The sequence below is a fragment of the Eulemur rufifrons genome, chromosome 30 (assembly GCF_041146395.1).
Source record: "Eulemur rufifrons isolate Redbay chromosome 30, OSU_ERuf_1, whole genome shotgun sequence".
Classification (NCBI taxonomy): Eukaryota; Metazoa; Chordata; class Mammalia; order Primates; family Lemuridae; genus Eulemur; species Eulemur rufifrons.
Window position 1 is genome coordinate 68,619,467 of NC_091012.1, and position 24,990 is coordinate 68,644,456.

The following is a 24,990-nucleotide window of genomic DNA, read 5'->3' on the forward strand; positions in this document are numbered from 1 at the left end:
TATATGGGGAATGGATGCTTAAGAGGTTCTGGGAGGAGGTCAGTGAGAAGGGGGAGTACTTACAAATGTTTCCATTCTTTTGGTCAGTAATTATTGTCAATAAGGGGTCCAACTGATAAATGCTGGTATAATTTTGCTTAGAAAATAACTAGTTTGACGCAAAGAACTCTAGTGAGGCGATATCATGGAAGGTCATGCTCATTTGCCATAGACTGGCTAGGCAGGGGGTCATATGTGGAGGACTGAGCTGGGCTCCAGAACCTGCACGTGGGTAGACCCTGAGTTGAGCATACATTAGTCTTTCGCTTACTTATTTTCACATGGCAGGTCAAATACTTGGCCTGAACCAAACCCTCCTGAGGTCCCTAAAGGCAGCTGAAGATGTTTTAAATCCCTCCTGACACTTTGTGAGGAGGCTGCTCTTGGCTTTGATAAACCAAGGAGTAACAATGATCAAAACAGAAGCCTCAGTCAGAAGATAGTGAGCAAGTGAAGGCCTTCCTTTCCAGAATAGCAAAAGAAAGAGAACCACACATCTGGAAACTTCAAGGAAATAAATACACACTCCTGATGTCCCATGTAGTGGTGGTCAGGGGCACTGATGCTTCCTAACAATGTGCCACAGGTAAGAAAGTTTTGCGAGGGCCAAGGCATCCCATTTTTTCATTTGATAACTCAGTTAAAAAGAAGTGAAATCCAAGGGAGAGAGCAGCAAGATGGCTGACCAGAGATAGCAGCTGCCAGAGCATTTCAGTAAGAAGGAGAAGTTTTAGACGAAAGAGAAACAATGAACAAACAGAGAAACATAGATCAGATGTGGGTCTGAAGGAAAGGTGCCAGAGCCTTTAGGAGAATCCATGGGAAGAAATTGCAGAGCAAAACAAGAAGGAGCAAGGTATCAGCAAAGATCAACCCCCGCGAGGCTTGGAGTCCAGCGAGAAGGGTAGGTGGAGTGGTTTGTTTCTCCCTCCTATGCATCTTTGACTGTTGGTGGGTCCCTGAGCTGCTGGAGTGACTTTCTCCTCACATGAGCCCAGAGGCTGCTGCTGCCAAAGAGCTTCTTGAGGACAGGGCACCAGGCTCCCAGCCCCCCTGGGGTGCTTCCTACCCCACAGACCTGAGCCAGGATGGCAGGAGCCACATTGCTTCTCTACCCACCATATGCCCTTGTCTTCCCCAGGGGGCTTCAGCTCCTCAGGTTTCATCTTGCTCACTCCCACACAGATATTTCCCAACTCTGGCCTAGACTGCAGGAGCCACAGGAGTCCAGTGGGACCCAGGTGATCTGCATGACTCCAGAGCCTGGACATTCTGGGCAGACTGCCTCCCAGAAAGAGGGTCAGAGATGACCAGAGTGCTGGCATTCCTCCAGTCAGACTCTTTTCCTCCCCTTCCCCTCCCTAACCCATGTCTGCCAAGAGAGATAATTGAGTCACCACACAAAGGCTTCCACAGAGAGTGGGACTCAGGCCTTCCCTCTTGTGGTCCTGCAACATACTAAGGGGTGCTTGGACTGTGAGCTCCCTGTTTTCCAACCCTCCCTGGTGCTGCTTGCCCAGTGGCTCCATCAGAGTAAGGCACACCATGAGGTGGAGGGATATTGATCCTGCTCGAGCACACCATGGGTGACTTGGAATCAGTGTGCTTCTCCCTGGCATGGTCAGGGAAAGATCTTCTTGGTCTTGGGAGATGAGGGAGCCCACATGGGCAGATCTGGGGGAAGAGTGCAATGTGGGTCCTAGCTGTGGTATGTTCACACAGTACCCCTTCTCCCATGGGAGTGCCACACTCCCAGCTGAGGCTGAGATCCTGGGCAAGGAACTTCCAGGCCCTCAGCATAGTCATGAGGGAGCTGGGCTGACTTGAGCTCCTGCTTGCTGGCAGATGCCCAGGGAAGATCGTGGAGCAGAGGAGCTGGGAGAAGATTGAGGTCCACTCCACACTACCAGGCTGTGATTCTCAGATGGCTCCACCTCTACAAGCAACCTTTCTGGTTGGGTGGGGTCACTTTAGCCCCTCCCTGGTGGCTTTGTCCAGAAGCTGGGAGCAAATCTTTGACCCCTGCTAAAACAGCTATGCTACCAGCTTTTGTGGAGCCTGAGGGCAAACTCACCCAACCCAGCCCCACTCAGCCACAGTCCTCCACACACTTCTGCTGTGGCATAGAATAATTACTCACCTGGAAGTTCCAGGACCCCACCCACCACCTGGGGTATTCATGTGCTTCTCCTGAGGGGTGAAAGCCAGTCACAGGTCCCCAAAACATTGCAGCTTGTACTTTCAGGCAAGTGCCACCTACAGACAAGCTTAATCAGAAAAGAAAAAAGAGATATCATAACTGATACCACGGAAATACAAAATATTATCTCTTAATACTATAAAAATCTCTATGCATATGAACTTGAAAATGTAGAGGAAATGGACAAAGTCTTGGGAACACACAACCTCCCTAGGCTGAATCAGGAAGAAAGAGAACTCCTGAACAGACCAATATCAAGCAATGAAATTGAAGCAGCAATAAAAATTCTTCCAACAAGAAAAGTCCTGGACCAGATAGTTTCACAGCCAAATTTTACCAGACCTACAAAGAAGCATTGGTACCCATACTGCAGAAATTATTTCATAACATTGAGAATGAAAGAATCCTTCCCAACTCATTCTATGAAGCCAATATCACCTTCATACCAAAGCCACGAAAGGACATAACAACAACAAAATAAAAACTACAGACCAATATCCCTTATGAATATAGATGAAAAAATTCTCAATAAAACTCTAGCAAACTGAATTCAGCTGCAGGCCAAAAAAATAATACACCATGACCATGTGAGTTTTATCTCAGGGATGCAAGGATGGTTCAATATGCACAAATCCATAAATGTAATTCACCACATAAACAGAAGCAAAAATAAAGACCATATGATCCTTTCAATAAATGCGGAAAAAACATTTGACAAAATTCAGCACCCTTTTATGGTAAGAACAGTCAATAACATAGGCATAGATGGAACATACCTCAAAAGTCTAAAGGCCATATAAGACAAACCCACAGCCAACATTATACTGAATGAAGAAAAATTGAAAGCATTCCCACTGAAAACTGGAACTAGACAAGGTTGCTCACTGTCACCACTTTTATTCAACATAGTGCTGCAATTCACAATCGCAAAGATATGGAAACAACCCAAATGCCCATCGATTCATGAATGGATTAGCAAATTGTGGTATATGTATACCATGGAATATTACTCAGCTATCAGAAATGATGGCGATATGGCATCTCTTTGGTTCTCCTGGAGTGAGCTGGAACCCATTCTATTAAGTGAAGTATCCCAAGAATGGAAAAACAAGCACCGCATGTACTCACCAGCAAACTGGTTTCCCTGAGAGCACATTTGGGATTCACACCAATTGGGTATTGGACAGAGGTCGGGGCTGGGTGGAAGGGATGGGTGTATACCTACTTGATGAGTGCGATGCGCACTGCCTGGGGAATGGACACGTTTGAAGTTCTCTCTGGGGGGGATGGGGTGGGGGGAGGGGAGGAGTGCACACCTACATGATGAGAGTGATGTGCACTGTCTAGGAAATGGACACAACTAAAGCTCAGACTCGGGGGGATGGGGAGGCATGGGCAATGTATATAGCCTGATCTTTTGTACCCCCTTGATGAGCTGAAAAACAAACAAAAAATAAAAAAAGAAAAAAAAAAAAAAAAAAAAAAAGAAATGTAATCTAGATTTTTAATGTGGTCTTTGAGGTTTCTTTATTTAGTCAATTTATGAATAATAGCTTCGTACAAGGAAAAGAAAATGCAATTAAATGATCCTTATTGTAAAAGTAAAAAAAAAAAAAAAAAAAAAAACCATAGTGCTGGAAGTCCTTGCCAGAGCTATCAGGCAAGAGAAGGAAATAAAGTGTATCCAACCTCAAAGAAGAAGTCAAACTATCACTCTTTGTTGACTATATAATCCTATATTTAGAAAACCCAATGCCTCTGCCAAGTGACTCCTTGAAGTGATAAATAAATTCAGCAAAATCTCAGGTGACAAAATCCATGTGCACAAATCAGTAGCATTTCTATACATCAATAACAGTCAAGTGGAGAATGAAATCAAAGACTCAATAACTTTCATAGTAGCAACAAATAAAATAAAGTACCTAGGAATATATTTAACCAAGGATGTGAAAGACCTCTACAAGAAGAACTAGGAATCACTGAGGAAGGAAATAGCAGAGGATGTAAACAAATGGAAAAACACATCATGCTCATTCATCGGCAGAATCAACATTGATAAAATGTCCATACTACCCAAAGTGATCTACAGATTCAATACTACCCCCATTAAAATACCCACATCATTTTTTGCAGATCTAGAAAAAACAATTCTACACTTCATTTGGAACCAGAAAAGAGCCCCAATAGCCAAAGCAATCTTAAACAAAAGGAACAAATTTGGAGGAGTCACTCTATCACACTTTAAGCTACACTACAAGGCTATAGTAACCAAAGCAGAATGATACTGGCACAAAAGTAGAGACATAGACCAATGGAACAGAACAGAGAACCCAGATATAAAACCATCCACATGTAGCCATCTGATCTTTGACAAAACAGATAACAATTTACACTGGGGAAAAGAATCCCTATTCAATAAATGGTGCTGGGAAAATTGGATAGCCACATGTAGAACATTGAAACAGGATCCACATCTCTCACCACTCACAAAAATTAATTCAAGATGAATGAGAGACTTAAACCTAAGACAGGAAACTATAAGAATTCTAGAAGAAAATGTTGGAAAAACTCTTCTAGATATCAGCCTAGGGAAAGAATTTATGAAGAAGGCCCCAGTGACAATCATAGCAAAAATAAAAATAAATAAATGGGACTTGATTAAATGGAAAAGCTTCTGTACAGCCAAGGAAACAATCAACAGAGCGAACGGACAACCCACAGAACAAGAGAAAATATTTGCATGCTATACACACAATAAAGGGCTAATAACCAGAATCTACAAGGAACTCAAGGAAATCCATAAGAAATCATCAACCAACTCCATTAAAAACTGGGGAAAAGACATGAACTGAAGCTTTTCAAAAGAAGATAGACAAATGGACACGTTTGAAGCTCTGACTCGGAGGGGTAGGGGGGCAAGGGCAATATACGTAACCTAAACTTTTGTACCCCCACAATATGCTGAAATAATAATAAAAAATAAATTTAAAAAAATGCTCAACATCACTAATCATCAGGGAAATGCAAATCAAAACTACAATGAGATATCACCTAAATGCAGCGGGAATGGCTTTTATCAAAAAGTTCCCAAATAATAGATGCTGGCATGGATGCAGAGAGAATGGAACACTCATACACTTTTGGTGGGACCGCAAGCTAATACAACCTCTATGGAAAATAGTATGGAGATTCCTCAACGAACTAAAAGTAGACCTACCATTTGATCCAGCAATTCCACTACTGGGGTTTTATCTAAAGGAAAAAAAAAATCATTTTATCAAAAGGACACTTACACTCGAATGTTTATTGCAGCACAATTCATAATAGCAAAGATGTGGAATCAACCCAAGTGCCCATCAATTCATGAGTGGATTAATAAAATGTGGTGTATGTATACCATGGAGTACTACTCAGCCATAAAATGAATGAATTCCTTTTGTACCAATCTGATTGGAATTGGAGACCATTCTCCTAAGTTAAGTATCACAAGAATGGAAAATATACACCACACGTACTCACTATTAAATTGGAACTAACAAAACAGCACTCACGCATGCACAATGAAAAATAAAACTCAATAGAAATCAAACAAGTGGTGGGGGTGGGGAGGAGGCAGTGGGTGAAAATGGGTACAACGTACACTACCTGGGTGATGGGCACACTTATAACTTTGTCTCAAGCTGTACAAAAGCAATGCATGTAACAAAAATATTTATACCCCTGTAATATTCTGAAATAAAAAAAGGAGTGAAATCCAAAGACATTTCAGAGAAATAGGTATGATGTGCAGATTGGCCCTATTTGGCCTACATAGTCAAGGTGGGCTTTATGGGGATTAGCCTCCCATAAGAGGACTTAGAAATTGCACATCATGGAATGACAGAATGTACCTAATATTAGCCACCATTTGTTGAGCATTTAGTATGAGCTAGGCACCATCAAAGTGAAATATATATATATTCTCATTTAGTCCACTTAACATGATAGCAAGATAGTTACTATTATTATCATTCCCATTTTGCAGATGAGGAACCTGAGGCTTGGAGACCTTTTACTTTATCTGGTTAAACTAGACTGTGAGATCCATAGCTCTATGAGGGCAGGAATCATAACCATTTTGTTCACCATTGGAGGCCCCACTACTAATCATAGTGTGAAGCCTATAGTAGATGCTCAATAAAAAATTATTGACTGAATATATAATAAATGAGCAAAATGGAGGTCTTGAATTATGGATCTGTGAGATCCCCTCCATGTCTGATATTTTATTTCATTTTACTCCCAGAATTTTTCTTAATTACTAAAGGTATTTACACAGTATGTGATGTGGGTGAGGGAGGCCATGGACATGGAAAATCAGACTTCACTAACTTCACAGTTTCTGAAGAGGGAGGGCTGGCTCAGACTAGAGGGACAACATTCATTCGTTCATTCTACATTTTTTAAGGGCCCATGCTAGGCACTGTACTAAGCTCTGAGGGTACAAATGGTTTTAATAGTTAACATTTCCCTATTTCTGTACCAGGATTTGTTCTAAATGCTTTATGAATAACTATTCAGCACATTTGTACTGAGCACTTATTGTGTGCCAGGTATGTTCTGGGTACTGAGGTTATATTGTTGAACAAAACACACAAAAATTGTGTCCTCATTGGACTTATACTCTAATCCTTACAATACATTTATGAGGTTGATTCTATTATTAGTCCCATTTTATAGACGAGGAAGCTGAGACACAGAGAGATAAATATCTCACTGGCAGTAAATGGCAAAGCCAGGCTTTAAGCTAGGTAGTATGCTTCCAGAGACTGCTTTTAGCAATTATATTCTACTGCCTTTCCAAGAGTAATTAGATTATTTGCACTCAAGGGGCTCATGAACTATTTGGGGAGAAAGGCAAGAAAATTAACTATTGTAAAACAACAAAATTAGCAATAGCTGACATTTATTGAGTGTTTACTATATTCCAGTCCTTGTGTTAAGAGTTCTACTTGCTTTCTTTCATTTCATCCTCCTAACAACCCTAAAGGATAGATAACATTATGACCCCATTTTACACATGAAACAACTGTTGGGCTCCACATTCCATGTCCTTTACAACCATAATGTAGTGCTCTCTAAATAAGTAATCAAAATATGTTACCCAAATACATGGACACATAGTCCTGCTTACAGAATAACAAAGTTGTAGCCTCCCCATGCCCATCCCTCATTTTCACTTCCTTTCAAACCACTGATATCGTTTCTTGATCTTAGATAGTGTGCCCATACGGCAGGAGGTACGTGCTTTGCTGTGAAGGCTTTGAAAGGCCACCTAAGTTAGCTGCTCAGTTTCTGAATTATTTCTGGCCTGAGGTCTCTAGAAGGTCTGCTACGTTTGTGCTGATGCTACAGGTTGCTTTTGTAACAGCATTTTTTAGGACATTTCAAAAATGGCACTGTGTCCCTGGGTGAAGAAACAGTATGGTGTAGTGGCTAAATTTGTCATCTTTAGTCTTATACAGCCCAGAGTTCAAATCCAGTCTACTCTCTCTTTCCAGCTGAGTGACCTTGGGCAAATTACTTAATCTTTCTGTACTTTAGTTTCCCAGCACCAAAAGCAAATTTTTCTAAAAGCTCTAATAAGGGGGAAAAGTCTACATTGAAAAAGGATTAGGAAAACTATTTTTTCAGTGCTGTTTGAGTGTGCAAGTGTGTGTATTTGTATGTGTGTACACGTCTGTGGGTGTGAAAATATGAACTCAATCCACTGTTGCCGATATTGCCAGCCCAATTGACTACAACATAAAAAGTGTGCTTGCCATTAATCCTTAAAATTTTGCCTTTATAAAATGCGATACAATAGAATTACACATAAACCTGCATTTCATATCTATCCTCATAATAAGAGTTCACTCTTGACCACATTTATTAAAATGAATATCAAATAATGATTTGTCACTTATTGTCAGATGTTAGCCAACTTTATATCCACCTCTAGTTACCATGTAACAGTTGAACATTAATATTTATTGCTAGATGTTAGGAATTTTACAGAGCTTCACTTAAAATGTTTGGTGCCTCACAATCTGATGGCACAAAAAATGTAACAAAGCAAATGACAGGAGAGTAGATTATAATGGAGTCTGACGGTTCATCTTTAAAAGGGAAATCTATTTCCAGAGAGAATATCTGCTCTCAATGTGGAGTGCAGGGCCGCAGCTGGGGTTGCTATACTTTTAGCAGATGGAAGTGGCGTGGACTGGAAATTCACAGAGCATTGGAGACTGAAGTTTGTCACCTCACCAGATTGCTTCCCGAATAGTTCCTTGTCTAGCAGCTTTAAACCTGCAAATGCTGAGTGAGTACACATTGTCTTCGGAGTAAAAAAAAACCTTCCCATGTGTCAATTTCAACATTAATCTTTTGTTGAGAGACCCAGGGCTCAGATAGTTACATGTTTCCCTGTACTGTGTACATGGAAAGATCATAGTCCATTTGTCTGTGGATACATTAGGAAGAATTGAATGGTAAAGTCATGGCTATCGAATTAGGAAAGAACCTATCAGGTCAATTAATTCACTTCCTCCTAACTATGGCAGCATTCTTCCCTCAACAGTCTGGCCTTTGTCCAATTTCACTTTAAAGAAAAAGCATTTGCGAAGTTCCCTTTCACATAAGGCCATTAGCCTCCTGATTGTAATGTGCTTTGTTTCTTCCTTCTCCGCACCTTTTGTTTTTTTGGCCAATAGTTCTCTTAAGATAATGAAATTCACACTGTGTTAAACTGCTCAAAGACCTAAAAGTAAAATCTCATTATAATATGACAGGGCCATGCTAAGAGAATATTGTGTGTTAGTAACTTTCCATTATATTAACTCACTATTGTGGCCGGAAGTGGAAAAAGCAGAGCCTTTTAACAATAAAATTTCTTTAACAGCCTCACGTAAAGACAGGTAGTTGCATTCTGAGGATTAAATGTAACACAATATAGTATGCATATTTTGAAAATGGCAGGCAAAATGTGATTTGAGGGCTCTTAAACTTTGTGCTGAAGTGTCATTCCTATCTCTAACAGGAAAGGACAATATATTTAATATATTTGGCTTGGTACCTGTGGCTGATGGGCTAATGGACACTAGAAATATGTAGAGGGATAGATTTAGATAAGAGAGGCTAGTGATTCATGCTTGCTTATCAAACGATGTTTCATTCAGAGTTATGAATAAGCCATAACAAACACAGAGCTATGATTTGTAGTTGAGCATCAATAAAATAAGATGAATATGAGTGGTGAAAAAAATAAGCAATAACCAGAAGAGATCCAAAAATTACTGTAAGTAAAAGACTTTTCATCACTCTCCTTTTTTGTGTCTCTGAGAATAAGAAGTTTTTAGTGTTTTTTTAAATGTTTCTGCAATAAACATTAAAACAAAGGCATTGAAAATAATATTATATATTGCATCTGAAATATGTATAAACTCTCCTGAGGTACAGGGCATTTTGTATTACTCGACAGCCACAAAATCTTGGTTGACGACCTACTGCGTGGAATGAATGGTGCTAGGTACCATGGGAAGAAGAAAAGAGTATATTATTATCTCTTTCACATGTAAAATGAGAGAGCTCAGAACCCTGTCCAATGTGTTTTCCTCTCCAAAGTGCCTCTACATTTTATATTTTCGAAAATTCATCTGCATGTGGCAAACTTCAATGCCAGGCATACTAAAGAGTTTGCTTAACAGCAACAAGATTTAAATCTAAAGAGCCAAGTAATGGTGCATATATTTGTGAAACCAGGATGTGTTTCAAGGCAATAACACTTCCATGAATCTAATTCATCCAGTAGGGCTAAAGACTAGAAGAAATCCTAAATGCAATGTGTATGAGTTTACAGATGCATAAAAACCAGGATCATCAGATCTGGTTTTGGGTAGAAGAAGGAATAGCATGGTGTTTGCTGTATTTGTCAGCTGTCTGTAGTCACATATCCTAATGATCTAATCATTTGGATGATGGATTCTTCCCCCCAACCTTTGTACGTGTTTTAGTAATTTGTTGATTGTCAAAAATATTTAGACATAAAATTTGTAATATCAAAGCATTTTGGCATTGTGCACATGCATGTGTGTGCATTAAAATTATTTGCACAAAAAGCATTAAGTTTCTACAAAGGGTTCGTGTCACTCACTTTTCACATTTTTGATTCTAAGCAATACAGATAAATACAACTTGTCTTGTATTGGGCCTAATTTGAAACTGGCCCTGGGCTTTTTCCTTTCTTCCATAGATTTATTTATTTATTTATTTTTTGCAAAGTGTCTGGGATTTAATCAAAAATGGCTGGGGAAAAACTCAGTGTGGTAAGAACACATCATGAGAGGATAAATACTAGCTCCAGCTTTTTTATTAAACATTAAGAATGGATGCTCATCAGAAAAAGTAATACCTGACATTATCAGGTACTTACTATGATCAGGCTTTGCTTTAATTATATAATTTCTCTCATTTAGTCCTCATCACAACCCTATGACTTAGGGAATATTATTACTCTCAATTTGTATTTGAGACAACTGAGGCCCAGAGAAGTTAAATAACTTGCATACCAACTCATGGTCTTAAGTGGCAAAGCTGGGTGTCATACCCAAGCAGTCTGGCTTCAGAGCCCAAGAGAGTAACCACTTCACTGAACTGTCCTACTCCTAGAGAATTTCATTGACAGACCTGAGATTGGTGTGGCCTGGTCACTGGTGTTTTTTTTTTTTTTTAAAAAAATCTCCCTTTGGGATTCTGATGAACTTCCAGGGTTTAGAAGCTCTTTCTAAAAGCAAGCTGACCTGGATTCTTTGAAAAAGAGCCAGTGCCCAGATCTGAGGGGAAAAGGGAGACAGACAGCAGAGATGCTCATGAACCATCCGATGATAAACACCCACCATATGGTCAAAATAATTCCCACTGCCTCCCAGTGAGGGAAGCAGACACTTTTGCCTATGAAATGCACTGTTTATTTTCTTGTGCAGTGGTTTCAGTTCAAATTAAATGTTTCACGTCAGACAAGGAACTAATAACAAATGATCTCCTCCCTCAGTGGTGCAGTAACAAATATGTAGTAATTTGAAAGCAGGGAAGAAAATTATTACTCCCAAAGATGCAATAAATATACGATATGTTTAGAGAGTCCTTAGATGAAATGAAGGTGCTGCTAGCAGAACTTCTGCTTAAGAAAAAAAAAAAAGCATAGTCAAAAAAAAAAAAAAAGAAGAAGAAGAAGAAGCATTTAAAAATGCTGTCTGATCTGTCAACATTTTGTTAACATGTAATACCTTAAGGACACAACTTAGAAGCAGAATCTTCAGTGAAGCAAAAACTCATTCCTTCTTCCCATCACAGGAGAGAAAACTAGCAAGTAGAACAGCCAGGCATAAAATTTTGCAGTTTAAAAGCAACTTAGTAAGATAGGCTGCTTCTGCCTTCTTTCTTATTTTGATTTTTCTCTGAAAAGGGCAATGGCCAAACGTTATGTTTATCTTCAGTGAGGTGCCCTGATGCTGGCCTCCAAGCCCAATTCCATTCTACTCTCTTAGCCCTCACAACATCCTGGGAGACCTGCTATTTTTTCTTCCCTCTTCCAGCCTTCCTGTTTCAAGGACTCCAAAGGAATCAGTTTCAGCCCATGTATTTGATTGCATCTGGCCCTGATCTAAGGCATTATCAGAAGCAAAAGAGAAATCCAAGGCTAAACGTAGCAGCTGCTGCTTGTGTCCAGTTCTAGGCAGAGTCCAAGGTCAGGTCTCTGTGAAGGGACTTGCCTGCTTAATGCTTGCTATAGCCAGCCTTTCTCTTCCTGGAACCTAGCAAGCAGGACACCAAAGTGGAAGACAGCAGTACATCCATGTTGGCATTGGACTCTCATTTTCAAATTTTTTACTTTGAAATAATTATAGATCCACAAGAAGTTGCAAAAATGTACATTTTTTTGGTCCCATGCACCATTTACCCCTCCTTCCCCAATGTTATCATCATGCATAACTATAGTACAATATTAAAACCATTAAATCGACATTGGTAAAATCCACAGAGCTTATTCAGATTTGTTCCATTATAGATGCACTCATTGGTGTGTGTTATTGTGTGTGTATAGTTCTATGCAATTCTATCACATATGTAGCTTCATGTAGCTACCACCATAACCAATATGTAGAACTGTTCCATTACCACAAGGCAACCTTATGCTCCCACTTTATAGCCACTCTTTCCTCCTAAATCCTAATTTTTGGCAACTATGAATCTGTTTTTCATCTATATATTACATTATTCCAAGAATATTATATAAATGGAATCATAAAGTATATAAAATTTTTTACTCATCATAATTCCCTTGAGGTTCATCAAAGGTGTTGCATATATCAATAGTTCCTTCTTTTTTATTTTGCAGAGTATTATTCCACAATATGGATATATCACAGTCTGTTTAACCATTGACTTGTTGAAGGATATCTGGGCTGTTTCCAGTTTTTAGCTATTACAAATAAAGGTGCTTTGAAAGTTAGTGTACAGGTGTTTGTAGGTCACAAGGCAATTACTTGTTTAGTTTTACAAGAAACTGTCAGACTGTTTTCCAGAGTGGCTGTGTTCATTTACATTCTCATCAGCAATGTATGAGTGACCTGGTTTATCAACATCTTTACCAGCATTTGGTATTGTCACCATTTTTTATTTTAGCCATTCTGATAGATGTGTAGTGATATTTCATTGTGGTTTTAATTTTCCTTTCCCTAATTGTTAATGATGTTGAAAGTGTTTTCATGTGCTTATCTGCCATCTCTGTATCCTCTTTGGTGAAATGTCTATTCATGTATTTTGCTCACTTTCTAACTGATTTTTTTTATTGTTGAATTTTGAAAATTCCTTATATATTCTAGATATAAGCCCTTTGTTGGATAGGTGGTTTATAAATATTTCCTCCAAGTGTGTAATTTGTCTTTTCATGTGAACAAGGTTTTTTATTTTATTTTTTTACAGAACAAAGGTTTTAATTTTGATAGGGTCTAATTTATCAATTTTTCTTTCTATGGATCATACTTTTGGTGTCAAGGCAAGAACTCTTTTTCTAGCACTAGGTCCCAAAGATTTTTTTTCTTTGTTATTATTCTACTTACATATGTACAGTTGTCTAATTACTATAGCAACATTTGTTGAAAAGGCTATCCTTCCTCCATTGAGTTACTTTTGTATTTTTATCAAAAATCAGTGTGGCATGTTTGTGGAGTCTATTTCTGGATTTTCTGTTTTGTTCCATTGACATATGTGTTTAACCTTCTGCCAGTACCACACTCTCTTGATTAATATATCTATTCAGTAAGCCTTGATAGCAGGAAGAATGATTTTTCCCTCACCTTTTTCTAAGGAAAAAAATCTTCTCTTTTTTTCTTAGTCTAGTCTCCTTTCTTTCAAGAATACACTCGTCAGCAGCTTTCCTACCCCCAATTTGGTTCTAGCTGAGAGTTCATTCTATCTAGTCTGAATGGAGTGAGTGCCTTTTTGGGAGTGAATGGAGGAACCAATTTTCTGTGGGGGATTGCCAAGTGCATAGCTTAGATTTTCCTTGGGAAAGAGAATGAGGCAATTTGAGAATATATTTGGTTTGCTTTACTACTAACTCTTTAGAAATGCACTTATAACTTTGACTCAAGCAGTACAAAAGCAATCCATGTAACCAAAACTTTTGTACCCCCATAATATTCTGAAATTAAAAAAAAAAAGAAAGCAGCTGTCTGCAAGCCAAGGAGAGAGGCCTCAGAGGAAACTAAACCTGCCAGTACCTTGTTCTTGAACCTCCAGTCTCCAGAACTGTGAGAAAATAAATTTCTATTTTTTTCATTTTAATTTTTAATTTAATTTAATTTTTTGTTTCAGAGTATTACGGAGGCACAAATGCCTTGGTTACATAAATTGCCTTTGCACTGCCCAAGTCAGAGCTACAAGCGTGCCTGCCCCCAGATAGTGCACACTGCATCCATTAGGTGTGAATTTACCCATCTTCTCCTCCTCCCTCCCACCTGCCCGACACCCTATAAATGTTACTTCCCATATGTGCACATTAGTGTTGATTGATTAGTATCAATTTAATGGTGAATACATGTGGTGCTTGTTTTTCCATTCTTGTGACACTTCACTTAGAAGAATGGGCTCCAGCACTATCCGGGATAATACAATAGGTAGTTAAAAAAGAAAAGAAAGAAATGCACTCCCAAACATCTCAGCCCAGATACATAAACAATTTAAGGAACCAAAGAGATATTCAGTCTGGGTGGCCTTCAGACAATTAACTAGAGGAGGCTTCAAGAGGAGTTGTTTGATTTTTGCCTCTTTTTTTTTTTTTTTTAACATCATGGAAAAGCTGAAGACCTCAGGGGTTAAGACATTGGTCTAATTAAAAAACAAATCAGAGCAAAACAAAACAAAACACAAAAACTTCTAACTTTCTAATAGGGTCAAGTGAAATTCTGAGGAGGAATTACTTCCTGTTGGTGTGGTATGATTTGGGGAGTATGCCAAGGCAAACTTGGTCCCCAGTGTTTTTTCCCCAACTGCTGACTGCTTATATTCTACTTCATCCCTTTAACATAAGCTTCTAAGTCCTTATAACATGCAGGCATCACTGGGAGGGCTGATGCTTTCAAGACTTTTAGATAATTTATTTCTTAATTTGAATCTGTGCATTTCATCCTTTATTGACATTAGATTTTTGTGAGGAAAGGGGTAGGAGAGAGCCTGTGAAGGTACCGGGCACTGGATGCTTAAGAGGGCCACAGGAGGGTCAAGAATGGTGAGGTCAATGATTCTGAGGACAAATTTTGTCCTGTTCATATGCTTTCTAAATCCAACTTTGCCTTAGACTTTTAGCTCTCCGTGCCAACAACGCAATTATCCTTCTTTTTTAGTTAGATAGTTATTATAAAAACAAAAACCCAGCTCTGTCTTTGTTCTTCATATGTGCTGTGTTCTATTGATCATTTGGTTATTCTCAGGTTGTTTGAGGAAGTTTGAAATAGGACACTCGGAAGGCTGCCATATTATGGAAGGAAAGACTCCATTTAATACATCCCAGTTAAATGAATTCTATTTAATTCGATTTGATTATAGGTGGTTCAGTTCAATTCAATTCAATTCAGCATTTACTGTATGTTAAGTAAATACCAGGCACTGAACTCTGGTGCTGAGTGTGTGTGTTAAGCCAAAGCACAAGCACTTCTGTGACATGGTACTAGCACCCAAGTCAGTCACTCCACTCTCATCAGGACAGAAAGTGGTATTTTTAAAAATGAAGACAAAAGATAGTTAAGGTTATCAGCGGAGGGTAAAAAAGGGATTTCTGAATGGCACTCACATTTCTTTGAGTTCAACTGTGACATGCTCCCTGGAGGGTGAATCCATAATTTCCTGGCTTTTCCTCATTTCACAGTCAGCCATGGATCAGAGGGCTGCTGAGAGAAGGAGTGGGCTGGGACATGATAGTCAGACCAAGACTGTATGATAATGGTACATTTAGCTTCAGAGCAAGCATCTATTATGGGGATTTATTCCTGAAAATGGCTGTGGGTTCATGCCTCCATTACAAGCCTCACACTCTTGATTTCAGTGAGCTGCATAACAGAATGCCCATTATGTTTTAAAAGAGATGCAAGCTTGTGCTGACTTTATGTCAAGCTGGGTAAGTGCAAATGGGCTGGAATCTTAAAACACCTTCGGTGGCTTCCCCTGTCATGTTGATCTATTGTGTTGTCTGGCCAACACAACAGTGGCTTTGCCTTAGAAAATGATGCTAGCTGGTTCCTGCATCCAATTAAACTTTGGAAGCCAAGCAAGAGGAATCTGGATCAAGCAGAAGTGAATTTCTACATCATATACCAAACAGTGTCAAGTTTTTTCTCAGGCTGATTTTCAGAAGTCAAACACCCTCAAATTCAGAGACATTTCTTTTTTTTTTTTTTTTTTTTTTTTTTTTTTTTGTTGAGACAGAGTCTCACTTTGTTGCCCAGGCTAGAGTGAGTGCCGTGGCGTCAGCTTAGCTCACAGCAACCTCAGACTCCTCGGCTTAAGTGATCCTACTGCCTCAGCCTCCCGAGTAGCTGGGACTACAGGCATGCGCCACTATGCCCGGCTAATTTTTTCTATGTAGATTTTTAGTTGTCCATATAATGTCTTTCTATTTTTAGTAGAGACGGGGTCTCGCTCTTGCTCAGGCTGGTCTCCAACTCCTGACCTTGAGCGATCCACCCGCCTCGGCCTCCCAGAGTGCTAGGATTACAGGCGTGAGCCACCGCGCCCGGCCACAGAGACATTTCTTAATGTAGGAAAGTCATATGACTGGCTGGGCCTGGACAGATAGCCACTGTGACAAACATGGCTGGTAGGCACCTAAAACTTTTTTGAGAAATGCAAGGTGTTTCTCATGCTGTTCAAGGGGAACTGGTGGAGGTATTGACCAGTTCCCTTTCCCAGATCTCAAAGTACAGGCATTCACCCAAGAGAAGCACTCACACAGATGCTGCTCATCTTTCCCTCCCCCACTAAATCTGACATAGAGTGGTAAGCCAGTGAGGCCAGCTTAAATTACACTTCAGGACATGCCACTGACAACTGTGTGGGTGTGAGGGAGGTGGGGTGAGAGGCAGGTGTGAGAAGTTTGTCAGGTCTTGGTGCACAGAGACTTATAGTATATCCTTCACTCCTTGTAAATTGAGAGGCTTCTTAGTGGTAAGGAAAGTTGAAAGCAAGCATGATGACTGATTTCAGTGCCTATTATGCAAGATCTTCTAAGTTGAGGTTTTCAAAGCAGGAACTTCTTGCATGTTCTTTAATCAGACACTTATAGGTTATGTTTATGAAACCCAGAAGCAGTGGGAAAGTACCTCACTTCCTGCCCACCCCAGATGTAGCTCAGTCAGTAACTTGAATGTTTGTGGGGGACAGACCTGGAGGCAGGGAACACTGTGGGAAGAAGAATCTCTAGCCAACTATAAGCACAATAAAATCTAATTATTTAGGAGCTAAGTTGGACTTCTGAGGCTTTTCCTGGTTATTATCTTGCCTTCTCCTTCTTCTGGGGATTTCTTCTAGAATAGGCATAAAGGAGTGTGAATCAGTAAGATCTGTGACATGTCAGTATCTATGCTCAAAAGGTTCAGTAGTAACATGAAAAAAAATGTTAAGCTTCATTGACAATCAAAGAAATGCAAGTTAGAATATTGAGATATTGAGATTTTTCCCCATCAAAATAGTAAAGCAAGGAAAATTAAAATACTTAAGAGTTGAAGAAGGCATGATGAAATAGGCTCACTCGTATGTTTCTGGTGGGACTATAAGTTGATACAACTGTTTTGGAAAACAATTTGGCAGTGTTTTTAACTTTTGAAGTGATAATTTGACATCTGGAAATCTATACATCCTCAGGGCACAGATATGCTCATTGCGACATTTATTTTAGCCAAATATTGGACACAACCGAAATGTATGAGAATGTGGGAATATGTTCAAGTACATTACGGCATATCCACATGATGTATAACAACACGGTCATTAAAAAATGTTTTTACAAGGAGCTTTTAATAACATGGGAAAATACTTATGTTGCAATATTAACTGGAGAAAAAAGATTACAAGCCTTTATATAGAGTGTGAACACAACATATTTTTAAAAATATGTATATAAATGCACAGTGAAAGGGATGGAAGGAAATGCAACTGAATGGTAACAATGGTTGAATTTGGGTGGTGGTGCTATGTCTGATTTTTTTCTGATTTTTATTTTTACTTTTTTTTGCATTTTTTCAAGTTTTCTATACTGAATATGCACTGGTATTATAATTGGGAAATTTTTTATTCAAAAATGTTCAGTGGAGGGTGGTATTGAGAATTGAATATAATGACAAAAATGAATTTGGTAGATTACCTAGACATTTTATTTAGCTATGTTCTTCCTGTTTCTCTTTAGCCCTGAGAGTTGAGAGTATTTACATTTAACTCCCAGACCATGTGACCCTGCATACCTCATTTTACAGATTCTTCCAACTCTATCCATGACTCTATCCTAGGCTATATACGAGAGAAAAGAAAAATACTAATAGCTATCCTTTATTTAGTGCTTACTGTATGCTGGGAGTTAGACCATGTACTTGACATTTATTATTTCATTTGATCCTCACAAAAGCTCTTTGAAGTAGATTATGTTATTACTATACCCATTTTACAGAAACAAAAACTGAGGGTTAGAGAAGTTAGGTGACAGTCTAAAACATACAGCTAGTCAACAGTAGACTTGAATTCAAACTCACGTCTGTCTTAATTATTATATTTGACATGTTTCTTGCTTTCAGTAAATGGATGAATAATAAGACCTATGAAAAATGTTTCAAGCTGGACACTTTTGCCTGAAGGTATTAGAAAACTCTGTTAAGAGTGGCTTAAGCCATAAGGCTATTATATTATTACTTATCAGCAAGCTTGGAGGTAGGTGATTTCCGGGGTGTTTCTTTTCTTTTTTTTTTTTTTTTTGAGACAGAGTGTCGCTTTGTTGCCCGGGCTAGAGTGAGTGCCGTGGCATCAGCCTAGCTCACAGCAACCTCAAACTCCTGGGCTTAAGCGATCCTCCTGCCTCAGCCTCCCGAGTAGCTGGGACTATAGGCATGCGCCACCATGCCCAGCTAATTTTTTCTATATATATTTTAGTTGGCCAGGTAATTTCTTTTCTATTTTTTTAGTAGAGACGGGGTCTCGCTCGTGCTCAGGCTGGTCTTGAACTCCTGACCTCGAGCAATCCACCCGCCTCGGCCTCCCAGAGTGCTAGGATTACAGGCGTGAGCCACTGCGCCCGGCCCCGGGGTGTTTCAGTAGCTCTATGATCTCTGGGCACTGGGTAGCCATCCCTGGAATTCTTTTGGCTTTTCCCCAGAGTTTCAAGATGGCTGCCAAAGTATTAACCATCATGTTCTTATATGCAAGTGTTCTAAGCAGTGAGGAAAGGAACAGGCTTTATTTTTGCAGCATTTTCTTTTTAGTATGGAGAAAAGTCTTTTACAAAAGGCTTTATAGCAGATTTATACTTATGTCTATGTTAGGAGACAATTCTCCAATGGTCACTTGCATTTCAGCACATCTTATGAACAGAGACACTGACTGCATTTGTTCTGGACTACTTTTTCAAAGATGCTCATATAGTAAATAACCTTGGAAGATAATGTCTTCTTCCAGGGCAAAGGTCAGATATGCTTACTGCCCATTATCAAAGATTTGGGTTTCCTATACTTAGGGCTCCTCTCCTATAGCATAAACCACTGAGTGCGCAGGTGTCATGCCTCTTTGTATTAATCTATGGAAATTGGGTATTGATCAAGAAAATGTTGATACCCTGGCCACTGCTGTTGCTATGAGTGGTAGAGTACTTTGTCTCAGTTCCAGGAATTGTGTGTCTTCTGCCAGCATCCATAACACTATGGCAGGGCAACTTATTAGCTTTTAAGTGGGGGTAAGATCTCAGACTCTTCACAATTCTGAGTCTCATTGGCTAGATTTTTTTTTCATATGGCCACCTCTAACTGGGAGGGAGGCTGAGATAGAGACTGTATGGCAAACAAAAATGGAACAATCATATTTGGCTTAAGTAAATTATCGTTCATTCTCTGGGGCTGGGCACATTGCTCTCCTCCAATCAAGGTTTCTTTTAGCAGCAAAGTAGAGGAAATTGTTAAATAGGTGACCAACAGTGTTTGCCACAACAAATGGCCATCATAAAAGGAAGAATGTGACATGTACTTCAGGGCAGTATAAACTGAGGACTCTATAGCTTCAAAGATAAAAGACATTATTTTGTTTGAGAGCTTGGCATTAGAGATGGCTTCATAAAGGAGGTAATATTTGATTTGTGCCATGAAAGACAGAATTTTGATGGGCCATGATGGGAATGGCAAGGGTGGTAAGAAGATGTTCTAGGCAAAAGAACAGCATGAGTCAAGGTATAATGTGCAGGAAACACACAGAATATTCAGGGAACAGTAAAGATGAGTTAATTTTTATCCCAAAGTCCAATCTTCCAAGTAGCCCATGAAGTAAAGGTGGAATACTGGGGTTTATAATGAGCTCTGTGAATTGGGGAAAATCATTTTGTCACTGTCCCTCAGTGTTGCCACATGCAAGATGGCAAAATGAAATTTAGTGTTAATTTATAGAGACATGGCAAAAAATAATATGGATGGTGGCTCTGGAGTTAATATAGAGGTAAAACGGTAAAAAGTATATCATTACTACAGTTTATGCAATTAAAAGGGCAAATCAGTTGAGATATGTCACATTAAATAGACTACCCTCTACAAGTCCCCTTCATGCAGAGAGCAGAGAGACACACACTTGAAATTAGAGGCCTGAGTTTGAGAACTAACACGCTTCCTCTCTTGATTCATTTTCCTCATTATAGAATAAGAATCTTGAATTTAATGTTTGCTAAAAGGTTTTCCGGCTCTGATATTTTATGTATTTCTAGATCAGAATAATTACCCCAAGTCATACACAAAGATTCTCCCCCTTATTACCCCCCATCTCATATTTAACATACATACCACACACTGGCAGTATGACGCATGGACATGCTAAGACATGAACTTTGATCCCACTAAATATTTTCATGTCAAACTCGTGTTGAAGCTCTGCCTCCCTTGTGGAGTTTATTTTTAGTTTACTCCTTGAATGTGTTAAATCATTCTGCAGTGGGTAAGGTCAAAATGGGACTAGGAGCTGAAAGGCCGATAGTTTTAGAGCTGGCATTTCAGTTAATATCTGCTGGGTTAGTTTCCTACTCTATGAATTCCATTAGAGTGAAAGTCTTATTTCTAGAATTTTTCCCATCTGCTATTTTTAATGCCCTATCAAATGCATTATCAATTTGTGTGACCTGTGATAGCTCCATAACTCAGCTTACAGAGGAATTCGGGTGAGATCAACCACATACAGAGAAATCTCCAAGTCATCAGCTTTCATTTTGGGGCTTCTCTTTGTCATCTCCTTCAAAAGCCTGTCACTGTGGAGTGTTCCTTCAGTGCGAAAGGGTGGGAAGAAGCTCAGTCAGCTTGGAGCCTGTCATTTTTTATGTGCTCTTTTGTGATGGATAGAAAAAGGCACTAGGCAAGGAATCTTGTTCTAAGAGCCTAGTACAGAAGGACAGTGAGAAATGCATCCAGTACAGAAGTCAGAGCTTCAGCAGAAATTCTTTTGTCTTGGAGGTTACTGAACTCTGTTTCTCACAGAAGACCGGCAACCTCAACAATTAGCAATACCAGTCATGGCACTGTCGTAGCTCCCACTGTGTGCCCACTACTCTTCTAGGCACACAGCTAAGGGAGAAAGATAGAACACATGATCACAAGGAGTTTGCTATCGAGCTGAGCAAAGAAGTATTTTTTTGAGGGTAGCAAATGACTTACAGTAACATTTGCAAAAAAGCATACAAATATTAATGACTACAAATTAATATGGTGTAACTGGAATAAGGACGGGATGTGGAAGCCCAGGATGATGATAGTGAAGCAGGGTTAATAAGAAAAGGCTTCCCAGAGGAGGAGAATTTTAAGCTGAGTTTTTGTTTTTAAATTTCAGAGTATTATGGGGGTACAAACATTTTGGTTACATGAATTTTTTTGTACAGTTATTTTTAGTTAAAATTTTTATTTCAGCATATTATGTGGGTACAAATGTTTAGGTTACATATATTGCCTTTGCCCCACCCAAGTCAGAGCTTCAAGCGTTTCCATCCCCCAGACAGTGCACACCACACCTATTATGTGTGTATCTACCCATCTCCTCCTCCCTACTCCCATCTGCCTGACACCTGATGAATGTTACTACTATATGTGCAAATAAGTATTGATCAATTAATACCAATTTGATGGTGAGTACATGTGGTGCTTGTTTTTCCATTTGTGGGATACTTCACTTAGTAGAATGGGTTCCAGCTCTATCCAGGATAATACAAGAGGTGCTAGATCACCATTGTTTTTTGTGGCTGAGTAGAACTCCGTGGTATACATATACCACATTTTATTAATCCACTCATGGATTGATGGGCACTTGGGTTGTTTCCACATCTTTGCAATTGTCAATTGTGCTGCTATCAACATTCTACTGCAGATGTCTTTTTTATAGAATGTCTTTTGTTCTTTTGGGTAGATGCCCAGTAATGGGATTGCTGGATCAAATGGTAGTTCTACTTGTAGCTCTTTGAGGTATATCCATATTACATTCTATAGAGGTTGTATTAGTTTGCAGTCCCATGAGCAGTGTAGGAGTGTTCCTATCTCTTCTCAACCACACCAACATTTATTGTTTTGGGACTTTTTGATAAAGGCCATTCTCACTGGAGACAAGTGATATCTCACTGTGGTTTTGATTTGCATTTCCTGGATGATTAGAGATGTTGAACATTTTTTCCATATGTTTGTTAGCCATTAGTCTATCTTCTTTTGAAAAGTTTCTGTTCATGTCCTTTGCCCACTTTTTGATAGGGTTGTTTGAGTTTTTTCTTGCTGATTTTTCTGAGTTCTATATAGATTCTAGTTATCAGCCCTTTATCAGATGTGTAACATGTGAATATTTTCTCCCATTCTGTAGGTTGTCTGTTTGCTGTCATGATAGTTTCCTTGGCTGTGCAGAAGCTTTTTAAGTTGATCAGGTCCCATTTATTTATTTTTGTTGTTGCTGTGATTGCCTTTGGGGTCTTCTTCATAAATTCTTTGCCTAGGCCAATGTCTATAAGAGTTTTTCCAACATTTTCTTCTAGAATTCTAATAGTTTCACACCTTAGCTTTAAGTCTGTCATCCACCATGAGTTGATTTTTGTGAGAGGTGAAAGGTGAGGATCCTGTTTCAGTCTTCTGTATGTGGCTATCCAGTTTTCCCAGTACCATTTATGGAATAAGGATTCTGTTCCCCAGTGTTTGTTTTTGTCTGCTTTGTCAAAGATTAGATGGCTATATGAGAATGGTTTTACACCTGGGTTGTCAGTTCTGTTATATTGGTCTATGTCTTTGTTCTTGTGCCAGTACCATGCTGTTGTAGTTACTATAGCCTTGTAGTTTGAGTCAAAGTTGTAAGTGTGCCCATCACTCAGATACTGTGCATTGTACCTATTAGGTGTGAATTTACCCATCCCCTCCACCCCTGCTCCTACTTGCTTTGTTTCTATTGAGTTTTGCTTCCATTTATGCACATGAATATGTCTAAATCTCTAGCCATCTCTTGAAATTTTTCCTCCAATCTTCCCTGAATTATGTTTTCCATGCTTTTTCTTCTCCCTCAAGGATACCCAATTCTTGTGTTTGTTCATTTTACATAATCTCATATTTATTCTCAGAGAGATTGGTTATTCTTTTTGATTCTTTGAGCTTTATTTTTGACTGGCTGGGTTAATTTGAAAGGCTTGTCTTCAGGCTCTGAAATTCTTTCTTCTACTTAGACTAGTCTGTTAAAACTTTCAACTGTATTTTGACATTCCCTAAATGACTCTTTCATTTCCAGAAATTCTGTTATTTTTTTTTCTTATAGTACCTATCTCTTCAGTGAATTTTTTATTCATGTCCTGAATTTTTTTTTTGTTTCTTTGTATTGGTTTTCAACTTTCTCATCAATCCCATTAATCTTACTTGTGATCCATACTTTGAATTCCATATCTGGCATTTCAAAAATTTTCTTTCGTTGGAGTCCATTGCTGATAAGCTAGTGTGATCCTTTGGGGATGTCAAAACAGCCTGTTCTTTCATGTTGCTAGTGTTCTTATGCTGGTTCCTTCTTATGTGGAACCTCTTCTCTCAGCCTATGTGAGACAACTTTGCCATACACCTGTTCTCCTCTGCTGGGAACCCTGTTGTTAAGTGAAGAGAGGGAGTGGTCCCTGGATGGCATGCTTGGGTCCTACTCCAGAAGATCGACTAGGCAGGAAAAGGGCAAATGCACTGTGAGCCTTTAATGCTGCTGTTCTCTTGCATCTCCCCATTTCCCTGTGTTTGTCACAGTCAGTCGAGAGCGAGGTGCATGTGGCAGGCAGGTTTAAGACAGGTGTGTGGCAGGCTGGTGTATACAATGTCCTGGGTGTTTGCTCTGCCCAGGTCCAGCAGTGGTGATGGGGTGATGGCAGTGGTGGTGTAAGCATTTGCCCTGCCCAGGTCTGTCAGTGGCAGTGCTACCTAGAGGGAATTGGCAGGAGCAGGGGGCTGTAGGTGTTTGCTCTGCCCTGGTTCTATGGCACTTGTGGCTGGGTGGGGCTATCCAGGATGCAGCAACAGGCACTGGATCCATGGGTGCCAACTCTTCCCAGATATCCCAGCATGGTCAGGGTATGTGGCACCTGACCTGCCTGCTCCCTTCCCAGCCCAGCAGGGGTGATTGGGAAGCAGCAGCAAAGACCGCCTCCCACCCCAGGTGGATGCAGCACTCTGGGACTGGGATCTCAAAATGGCACCAGCTGCAGCCCCTGGGGATCAGAAACCAGCAGGACCCAACTGTGCCTTCTCTCCAGAGCAATGCTGCTGCATATTCTCCAATCAGCTCCCTATGTCGGATTGGATGCCTGCTGCAGTGCAGGGTTCCTCCTGCAGCTCTGATTGCAGTGCCACAGGGAAACTGTGGAGTCCCGAGATTCTCTCATGTGTCTTTTCCCCATGTGTAGGCACCTTCCCCGGGTACTTCTGATCCTGCCAAGTGTGTCACCCTACTTCCCTCTCCTTCAC